Source organism: Mixophyes fleayi (genome assembly GCF_038048845.1).
Source record: "Mixophyes fleayi isolate aMixFle1 chromosome 4 unlocalized genomic scaffold, aMixFle1.hap1 SUPER_4_unloc_5, whole genome shotgun sequence".
NCBI lineage: Eukaryota > Metazoa > Chordata > Amphibia > Anura > Limnodynastidae > Mixophyes > Mixophyes fleayi.
In genome coordinates this window covers 11,872-22,682 of record NW_027445891.1, presented here as the reverse complement: position 1 = coordinate 22,682, position 10,811 = coordinate 11,872, and the positions used below count along the sequence as shown (strand labels likewise).

The 10,811-nt window shown below is 43.9% G+C and overlaps 1 non-coding gene across 1 annotated transcript; it reads right to left on the bottom strand.

The window, feature by feature from the left end:
- Nucleotides 1-245: 245 nt before the first annotated feature.
- On the bottom strand, nucleotides 246-317 carry TRNAE-CUC (transfer RNA glutamic acid (anticodon CUC)). The gene has a single exon. It is a non-coding gene; the product is annotated as a tRNA-Glu (tRNA).
- Nucleotides 318-10,811: the final 10,494 nt, after the last annotated feature.

Sequence of the window (10,811 nt, the reverse complement as noted above, 5' to 3'; positions counted from 1 at the left end):
AGCGAAAACGAAAAGTAATAGTTGACCAACAATTAGTATGAAAAATATTCACTTTAATACTTTAATTATAGATTTTAAGTTTGAGAGCAGGGCCTTATCACCTCATTGCCTATTTTACCCAGTTTATTACTGTGATTGTCCACAAATGTAAAGCGTTACGGAATTTGCTGGCTATATATAAATAAATACTTGTAATGATGCTGATGATTAATAAAACATCTAACTGTAAAAAACAAAACACAAGTTTCCCTGACCGGGAATCGAACCCGGGCCGCGGCGGTGAGAGCGCCGAATCCTAACCACTAGACCACCAGGGAACTTGCTATCTACTGCTACTATTTATGTACAACTGCAGTCTTCACATAGCAAAACTTGCAGCTTGAGAATTTCATCATCAACATTTATTTATATAGCGCCAGCAGATTCCTTAGCGCTTTACAATTGGACTTAATTTTATTTCAAAATATGACTGTACATGCAACACGCTTGTACTTAGTTTTTTATTAAAACCAATATAAATATAGAACAATATATTTCTAAAGATAGACAATTTTGACTCACCTACAAACGAATTCCTCAAATGATCACAATCAACTGGGAACGATTGATTTAAAGCAATTTAATTGGCTTCACTTCATCAATTCTATCAGGCTGTAAAGTATGTGTAATGCTTAGCTTGTATGTAAGATATAGTAAATCTGGATTTATAACAATAAATAATAACATTTTGGAGAAGAGAAAAGAAATATAGCAGGGGATAGTTTCCATCCATCAACCTCTGGGTTATGGACCCAGCGTGCTTCCGTTGCACCACTCTGCTCCATTGTAAAGGTTGGTTGAAACTGTCTATGTTACTGGCTTTCTGATGTAGCACTATATTACTCATACTTGCCAACTCTCCCGGAATGTCCGGGAGACTCCTGAAATTCGGGTAGATCTCCCGGACTCCCGGGAGAGCAGACAAATATCCCGCAAACGGCCTCTTGCTGTCAAAATGGCACGATCGGCGGTGAATCGCATCATTTTGGCATCGCCCCCCACGACAAAAACGGCATTTTGTCGTGGGCGGGACAAAATGACGCGATTCTCCGTTCCCCGTCCCTCCCGCCCTCCAACCACGCCCCTCTGCCTCAGATCTCCCGGAAAGAACTTTAAAAAGGTTGGTAAGTATGATATTACTACAGGAAATTTATTTGTTAGAGTAATCCCAACATTAAATACATGGATTCACATTCAGCGTCATATACATGAATATTACTAGACAAAGGGAAACACAATCTAAAAATGACAGTTTAACTTTGAGGGTATCTTAATAAATGTTAATTTCCACAAACATTATTGGAATGGCAACTTTGACACATATTTGTTTACTTAAGCTCAAAATAATTGCAATTTTACCATTCACTGCGTGGTACGAAAAAGGAAAAAAATAAGCTTAAAACATATAGATAGTCTAGAACATATAGAACCCAGAGCCTGCTGACACATGTAGTGCACCAAGTAAAAAAATGTAAATAAAACACACACCGATTAAAAATATATTTTAAGCTAAATAAAAACACCCCTAGACATCCCTCGTTTACCACCTTTATTTCTCACCTAGATTGAGGCTGGCACTGCTGGCATCTAAGTCCTGAAGTTTAGATCCATGTCTTGGTAAAATAAAAAAAAACAAAGCAAAGTCCTACCGCACTAAATATAGATCTATAAATATGATTGTCAATGTTAACTCCAAACTCTTAGAAACCTCCATCATTACAACATCTATACAACCAATTGCTACCAATCTATACAACCATTTTCCATGACTTTCAGCCAGGTGATGTCTTAAACATCCCACAGGTAGATCTTGAAACCAAGCACAAATCCCCCTAAGCCAGAGAGACGCTAACTGAACTGACAGAGGGCAGGGTCACTCTCAACAAACTGCTTAGTGACAGAACCAAATTGGCCTTAAACATAAATACATTCAATGGGGGAATAAACCAGGGAAAATCTTGCAGTGCTGAGAGCCCAACGCGCTGTATCTTTCATCCATTCTATAAGATGCTCGTTGGAGTAAGAGCCATTTGACCCAAGAGATCACATACGCATTTCGCACTTATTACTTCAGACTATATAATATCTCTGGATCAACTTCCCAAGCAATTTACGACTCTAAAAAAGAATTCATCAAAAGCTACCTCCTGAAGTGTAATTTGCCTACAATCTCTGAGTCTGCTAGAGAGATGATTGTTCAACTGTTCACGTTAAAGAAATTAGAGGATGTTATCTCTTCCACACCAGTGGGCAAAAGCGCAGGTCCTGACGGGTTTACTATTAGTTACTATAAAAACTTAGGGCGCACGTTAAATCCTCTTCTCTTAGGAGCTCTCAATTAAATTTTTAAAGAACCCGGCTTCTCCCAGCAGTCACTCAAAGCCCATATCACTAATCTTCCCAAAGACGGTAAGCACCCCTCCCTGAGCTATAGCTGAAGACTAATCTTTCTGTTGAATGTGGACCTGAACCTTTTCACAAAAATGGTGGCTATTCTCCTGAAACTCCTACTATTTGATTCATGGCGAACAGGGTGGTTTAATCCAAGAACGGAAAGCCTGAGACAACACCGCCAAGATCTTTGTTTTAACATACTCAGTTAGAGCTATGCAAAACCCTACTTTCTTGCTGTTGACCGATATAGCAAAAGCCTTTGACAGAGTAGATTCACATTTCTGGGGTTTTGGAGCACACAGGCTTAGGCCCTATTTGTTTATACAGATTTTTTTTTCCTTTATAAAGATCCCACAGCTCAATGGCTGTATTTCTAAAACGTTCTATATACACAATAGTACACGACAAAGTTGCCCTCTTTCCCCCCCTGATATTTGTTCTTTGCATGGAGGGCTTTGCCAGGATATTAGAAATAAACCTGATGAGTCAGGGGTGCAGGTGGAGGGAACAGAACACAAATTGGCACTCTTTTTGGACCAATCGCCACCAATCCTGTGATCTCACGGTCTAAATTAATTTTGGAGTTCATGGAGGTTGGGGAGATATTGAATTTCAAAATAAATTATTACAAATCTATGGCCCTGAACCTTTCAATTGCACTGCACACTTTAAAGGGTCTCCAGGACTCCTTCCCTTTCACTTTGCGTCCCAGTCACATCAAATATAATTGGGTATTATTAACAAGGGATATCTCTAACTTGTATAGGGCAAATTTTCTTCCCTTCATCTCTAAGTTCCATGTAGAATTTAGACACTGGTGAACCCAGAGCCTTTCCTGACTGGAGAGGACAAATATTGTTAAAATGAATACTGTACCAGAGCTTCTATACCTTCTTCTAACACTTCACATTTTCCCCAAATTTTTCACTGACCTCCTAAAACAGGTTTGTGAAGTCACAAGGTGGCCTGCAATTACCTATATTTGTTAAAAATACTATCAGGATATGTTACTCAACAGAATATTAGAATGGATTAGGGCAGTAGCCTCGAAACAATCAGTCTGGACTGAGAGCCACATGATGGGGGTATTTTCTACCATACTCCGGTGGCTACCCAAATTCCCACATTTATCTCATTCCACCATTGGCCTTACACTTCAATGCTGTGTAAGACTAAGGAACCTTAAATTTATATCTTCCACATTGGTTCCCCTCACTCTCTTAATCTCTAACCCAGATGTTCCTCCGGATTGTCACCAAGAGCTTTTTCGGTCATGGTTTGATGACAAGGTTGTCAGGAGTGGTCAGCTAGTGGTAAATGGTTGTGTATGCGCCTTCTCTATTTTGCAAGAAAAATTGGGGCTTCCCTCCTCTGAATTTTGGTTATACATGCAAGCTAGACATTATTTACAGACTAAAGCTATTATGGTGGGGTCAAGCAGGAGCTTATCCAGCTTTGAGGACCATTGCTGCATCTCCAAAGATCCCAAACATACCATTTATTGCATTTATAATATGCTCATTGTTAATCTTTACACCTGTCTCGTGGGATATGCCGAGTTTTGGGATCGGGATTTGGGAATGTCTAACTTCCACCAATATTGGACTAAAATAGTCCAATCTGCCATGGCCAGTTCCACTAGTCTCTCCATGGTGGAGATAAAGTATAAAGTTCTCTCTCGCTGGTATAGGTGTCCGTCTCAACTGTGTAAAATGCATCTGGGTGTCTCGGTCTTGTTAGGGGTGCAGTTTCGAGTGCAGGGTCCTCTCTACACATTTGGTGGACCTGCCCTGTTATAATTCCCTTTTAGCGTAAGGTTTATCTCCATATGCTTATGGATGATTTCACCATGTCTAGCCAAGAAACATTCTCCGAATATACAGCATTGTAGATCAGATGGCTTGAATTTAAGGAATAACCCTCTTACCGCTCCCATATAGATCATGAATCTCCCCCCAGGCTCCCCTCCCACCACAACCTCTCTATTGTTGTTAATAACACTACCATCTCCTCTGTCACCCAGCTCCGTTGCCTGGTTGTCACCCTTGACTCCTCTATCTCCTTCGCCCCCCATGTCCAATCACTTGCCCAAACCTGCCGCTTCCAGCTGCGCAACATTGCCCGCATCCGGCCCTTCCTCTCACAAGACGCCACCAAAACTATCATCCACGCACTCATCATATCCCGCCTCGACTACTGTAACCTTATCCTTTCTGGCCTCCCCCTCTCCCACCTCGCCCCCCTTCGTTCTGTTCTGAACGCTGCTGCCCGACTCATCTTTCTCTCACGCCACTCCTCCTCTGCCTCCCCTCTCTGCCATGCCTTACACTGGCTCCCCTTCCCCTATAGGATCCTTTTCAAACTCCTCACCACCACTTATAAAGCTCTCTCCCAGTCTACTGCCCCCTATATCTCTAACCTCCTCGCCATTCACACACCTGCCCACTCCCTGCGCTCGGCCAATGACTGTCGCCTCTCCTCCACTCTGATTACCTCTTCCCACTCCAGAATCCAAGACTTCTCCCGAGCCACTCCACTGCACTGGAACGACCTCCCTCGCTCCATCCATCTCTCACCCAGTCTCTGCTTCTTCAAACGGGCACTTAAAACTCACCTGTTCCTCAAAGCCTACCAACCATCCTCTTAACCCTAACCTTCTTGCTCCTTCGCTAACCTCCCTCTCTCGTTCTTCCCTCTCTCCCCTAGCCCCGCCTTTCTCACCCTTAGTTTAATAGCTCCCTCTTGTGCCTGTTTGTTCACCCTCCCTTAGGATGTGAGCTCGTATGAGCCGGGCCCCTCTCCCCTCCTGTCTCCATACCTGTTCTGCTGCTCCGTCTTTACCTATATGTCTGCCCGGAGTTCTGAAGTATTGGTACTTTGTGTTTATTGTTCTGTACTTTGTCCCCCTGTATGGTCTACTGTTTGTACTGTGTACAGCGCTGCGGAAACCTTGTGGCGCCTAACAAATAAATGATGATAATAATAATAATGAATGACAATCTTGGTTCCATTTTGGCACCCTAGATCAGAATTTTGATTAAGTGGGTGAACTCTGTCAAGCTGCTTATGATATCTTATTGTGTGTGATTTACTGTGATACTCTGAGGACTCCCCACACCCCCTTAACCCCTCCCCCTTTTCTCCCCTTTTTTCCATTCCCTTCCACCTTTTACTTCTCCCCTTGATATTTGTATATTTCTACCCGATTGCTTTGCTTTTTGTGTTTTGTATTATTTGAAAATTTGAGGAAGGTTTGTTTTATCCATACCAGATTTTATTGCTGTATTATGTTACATCTGTTGCAGTCTTTTTAAAAAAGATTACACAAAAAAAGGAATAGGGTTTTGCCAATATAGCGCATTATATCAATTACACTTAAGGTGGATTGGTGCCGCTTTTCTGGTTTGTCGGCGCAGATATTGGTGGTGTGGGGGTTGATTTGGGATTGGCTAAAGAGAGCATAAATGTAACAAATGTAACACAATGGCCACCTGAATACGCTACAATGGGCACAGACCAGAGACGGTCTCACAATGACAAAGTACCTCCTAACTGCTATCTGGCCTAATGTTAATTTGAATTCACAGGCCTAGTGCCTGAATTACCAGGCAAGCTCCAAAATCAAATCAATATGTTAGAAATCCCTCACGTTAAATAGAGACTATTATTGCTAATACAGATATCATCTTCTTTTGACTATATTACTGATTAATTTTTTTATAGTTATACTTAATTACTTATGTTTTGTGGTATTTATGTAGCATATTTTTTTTAGCAAACAAAGAAATATTCCCATTCTCTCCAGCCCCCTGAATCCCCTCTTATTCTCTCCAGCCCCCTCTAACCTCCTATTTTCTCCACCCACCTTTCACCTCTGTTATCGCCATCACCCTCTCCCTTCTCTCCAGCCCCCTCTACCCTGTTTTACCTATCCCCCTTCCCTCCAGCCCCCTGTAACCCTTTTTACCCACCACCCCTTCTCTCCAGTCCCCTCTCCACAATGTTATTCTCATCCTTACCCTCCTTCTCTCTAGCCCCTTCTACCCGTTTTCTCTAGCCACCTCTCCAGCGTGATCTAACCAGCACCCCCTCCCCCCTTCTTTGTAGCCCTCTTTCCCCTAGCCCTCTCTCCAGCGTGATTTATACAGCGCCCTCTCCCCCTTCTTTGTAGCCCTCTTTCCCCCAGCCCCCTCTCCAGCGTGATGTATACAGCGCCCTCTCCCCCTTCTTTGTAGCCCTCTTTCCCCCAGCCCCCTCTCCAGCGTGATGTATACAGCGCCCTCTCCCCCTTCTTTGTAGCCCTCTTTCCCCCAGCCCCCTCTCCAGCGTGATGTATACAGCGCCCTCTCCCCCTTCTTTGTAGCCCTCTTTCCCCCAGCCCCCTCTCCAGCATGATTTATACAGCCCTCTCACCCCCTTCTTTTTAGCCTTTTCTCCAGCGGGATTTATACAGCCTCCTCTCCCCCTTCTAAGTCCCCTTTCCCCCAGCCACCTATCAGCATGATTTATACAGCCCCCTTCCCCCTCTTTAACCCCCTTTCCCACAGCCACCTCTTACGCATGATTTATACAGTCCCCTCACCCACTTCTTTTTAGTCTCCTTTCCAGAGTGATTTATACAGCCCCCTCTGCCCACTTCTTTGACCCGTTTCCACCAGTCTCCTCTACAGTGTGATTTATACAGCCCCCTCAATCAGTTCTTTTTAGCCCCCTTTCCCCCAGTCTCCTCTCCAGCATGATTTATTCAGCTCCCTCTTCCCCCTTCTTAGCCCCCTTTTCCCCTAGCCCAGTGTTGGCTAACCTGTGACACTCCAGGTGTTGTGAAACTACAAGTCCCAGCATGCTTTCTCAATATATAGCAGCTTATTGCTGGAAGGGCATGCTGGGACTTGTAGTTTCACAAACATCTGGAGTGTCACAGGTTAGCCAACACTGCCCGAGCCCCTTCTCCAACGTGATTTATACAACCCCTTCTACCCACTTCTTTTAAGCCACCTCTCCCCCGTTGCCTCCGACCACCTCTTCCCCCATTATTTCATATATAATTACCTTGTCTTCTTTTGTATGCGCCAGGCAGCAGGCAGTCTGATTTTGAGATCTGTCAGTCACACTCACAGAGGCAGGTAGCGGGCGTCCGCGGAGCTTCCTTTGGGCTTGTACCCTGGGCAACAGCACCGCCCGCTACTGCCTAGTTACGGCTTTGGATTACAGTCTGGGCCCGGTTCGCCTCACAGATTGCACAGTCTGCCCCCTAGAATAATGGCAGGGACCTAAAGAAGCAGGGCCTGCCGGGGATTTCCCCAGCACCCCAGTGGGCTATTCCGACTCTGATTAGAACAGGAGCATATGCATTAAAATTAGAGGGAAGTAGGTTCAGAGGAAATTTGAGGAAAAATTACTTTACAAAAAGGGTAGTGACCAAGTGGAATAGCCTCCCATCACAGGTGGTAGAGGCTAATACAGTAGACTAGAGGATAGTTGCCTACTCTCCCGGAATGTCCGGGAGACTCCCGAATTTTTGGGAGATCTCCCGGTCTCGCGAGAGAGCAGGCAAAAATCCTGGATCCAGGTGGGGGTGGGGCTAAACATGCCATTGTGGCCCCACCCCCTACTGCGGTTGGCTACAATTGTCTAAGATTGACAGGGGCGGAGCCTAATAGCGCACCACACATGGCCACGCCCCCCTCAATGGACCTCCTCCCGGACAACTGCCTTCAAAAGTAGGCAAGTATGGACTAGAGCAGGGTTGCCCAACCCGCGGCCCGCGGGCCGCATGCGACCCAGCAGCCTGTAAATGTGGCCCAGAAGGAGTTTTGGTTGTGGCAAGGGGGCAGCACTGTTAATGGGAAAAAAAATCCTGAAAAAAAAAGAAAAGAAAATACTTACCTTGCGGTCACGGCGGTACTCCGGCTCCCTCCCTTGTCTTCTCCTCTGTGCGGTGCTCACAGTGAATGTCGTGCGTGATGTCATCACGCCCAACATCCATTGCGGAGCGCAGCACAGAGGAGTCACCCGCGCGAGAAGAACAATCAGCAGCACAGAATTGGAGAAAAGAAGAGAAGAGGACAGGAGAACAAGCCGATTAAAAGGTAAGTTAAGGGGGATTTTTTTTATTATTTCAAGGGACGCTGACCAGTGAATAAAAGTCACCTGGTCCTGGAGCATCATGGACCTTATCTACCTGCTACATACTTCTACTGTAATACTAATGGGGCATTAAATATTATTCTCTTTGGCCCTTTATAAGTTGTTATCCCTTAACTAACATAGTGGTGTAATTAGCAAAACAGGTGACAATTTGGGGTCACAGTGGTGTATATGTCAGGTACCGCAGGCCTGGTCAGGGCACCCTGATATACAATGCCTGGCTTAAATGCACTTTATTGATATTGCATCGAAACAATACAAAAAGTGATTATAGTATAATAACTAGAGAGGATTTTTTGAACAGGGCGATTGAAAGGTAAGTATAGGGGGATTTGAAAAAAAAGTGATATATATATATATATATATCTACTATATAAATGCCTAGTGGCGTGTGTGGGGAAAAAAAAACAAGCTGCAGCGCCACCTGCTGGGCAGAGTTATACACTGACCTATATATTTCTTGAAGGAGAAGTGACAGTTGGGAGTGGTTGGTGGTTGCCGGGGGTGACAGTGGGGAGTTTTTAACACCTTAAGTAGCTTGATGAAGGATGTGGCGATGAAGATGAAGGATGAGGTGATGGAGAAAAATGATGAGGTGGTGACATGTGGACAAAACCACGTTAAAAAAGGGCGCTTGCGTCGGGAAGTAACGCTCTTCCCCTGAGGAGGCCTGGGCTAGGCCCACATGCATGACAAGAACCTTTTTAACACCTTAAGTAGCTTGATTTGACTAGAATGCATGAGTATCATGCACGGGTTAACTTGTATATCTATATATATCTATATATCACTTTTTTTCTCATATATATGTTAACTATGTTTTCTATGGTTTTTTGGATGATCAGCTATCGTTATTGTTAGTGTATCTTATGTGCGGCCCAAACCAACTTGTCGTCTTCCAATGTGGCCCAGGGAAGCTAAAAGGTTGGACACCCCTGGACTAGAGCAATTTAAACATGCTTAGGATATCCTTACAAAGAACTAAGAATGAAACAGGGTTTAAGGTTAAAAAGTGGGCAAACTAGATGGGCCAAGTGGATCCTATCTGCTGTCAAAATTTTATATTTCTATATGTATGTACATTTATATACATATAAGATGCTTAATATTTATGTTGTTATTAGACACTCTACGCCTAAGTTAAAGTTGCACTGTAGCTGTCAATAGGTGTAAATGTAAGATGAAGCTGAATCTGCATACAAATCAGTGATCGCCCCCCCCTAGCAGGGGCTAGCTGCCGACAGCTGCACACTGTGCAGGTCCGCTCGGCAGTGACAGTGTACTGCCCGGCTGCTCTGATTGTGTTTTAAACACAATCAGAGCAGCGGGACAGCACACTGCCACTGCCGAGCGGCTCTGCACATAGTGTGCAGCCGCCGGCAGCCTTAGAAATCATAAAGGGGGCGGAGCCTATATCCCCCCCCCCCCCCCCTAAAAACGCCTGGGGTATATCAATAGTCTGGATACGCCCCTGATACAAATGTATACATATGCATCTTTGCTGCACAGGCACAATACAGAAATGTGCATTTTACACAAAAGAAAGCACATACATCTTACTCTAGCACCTATACCAACAAGTGAAATCATGGCCATTGTTTGTTTCCACAGGTGAAGGAAACATTTACTGGGTAACAAAAGCTGCACAATTTGGCAGTGGGATTTCATAGGCCCTTTACCAAATGGCAAAGGAGGATTGTAATATTGTACAAATTCAGTAGCAACTTACTGAAGTGTGATGCTAGTGAAACCAGCACTTCAAGTCTACTAGAAAGTTATTACAAAATCTGGTTCTACATGAAAGGATGTCTATAGAAATTCAAACAAACAACTATTTTCCCACTGTGATTGATAGAAAATGTACCCGGAGTCAGCCAGCAAAGACCACTGCACCAAGTCAACTATCACACACCACAATACTATGGCAGTGGCAAAGGCAGGCTGGGTTGTGAATGTTATAGTTCATTTTTAAGGCACTACAGAAACTGCACCAACATTGTTGTTGTAATGGTAACTTTGGAGCACATTTATTTACAAAAGCTCTAAAGAAGTGCAGGTTTCTAATTCATTGCCCAATGGGTAAATGAAAAAAAAATCTGAAAACATAAACGTTTCCTTTCTTGCAGCTTGACGACGTCCTATATTAATGGCATTTTATAGTTGATTTCCAGTTCACTTCACACAATAGAAAGTGCAAATACAAGCCTATATATAACAGTAGGTTTCTAAAA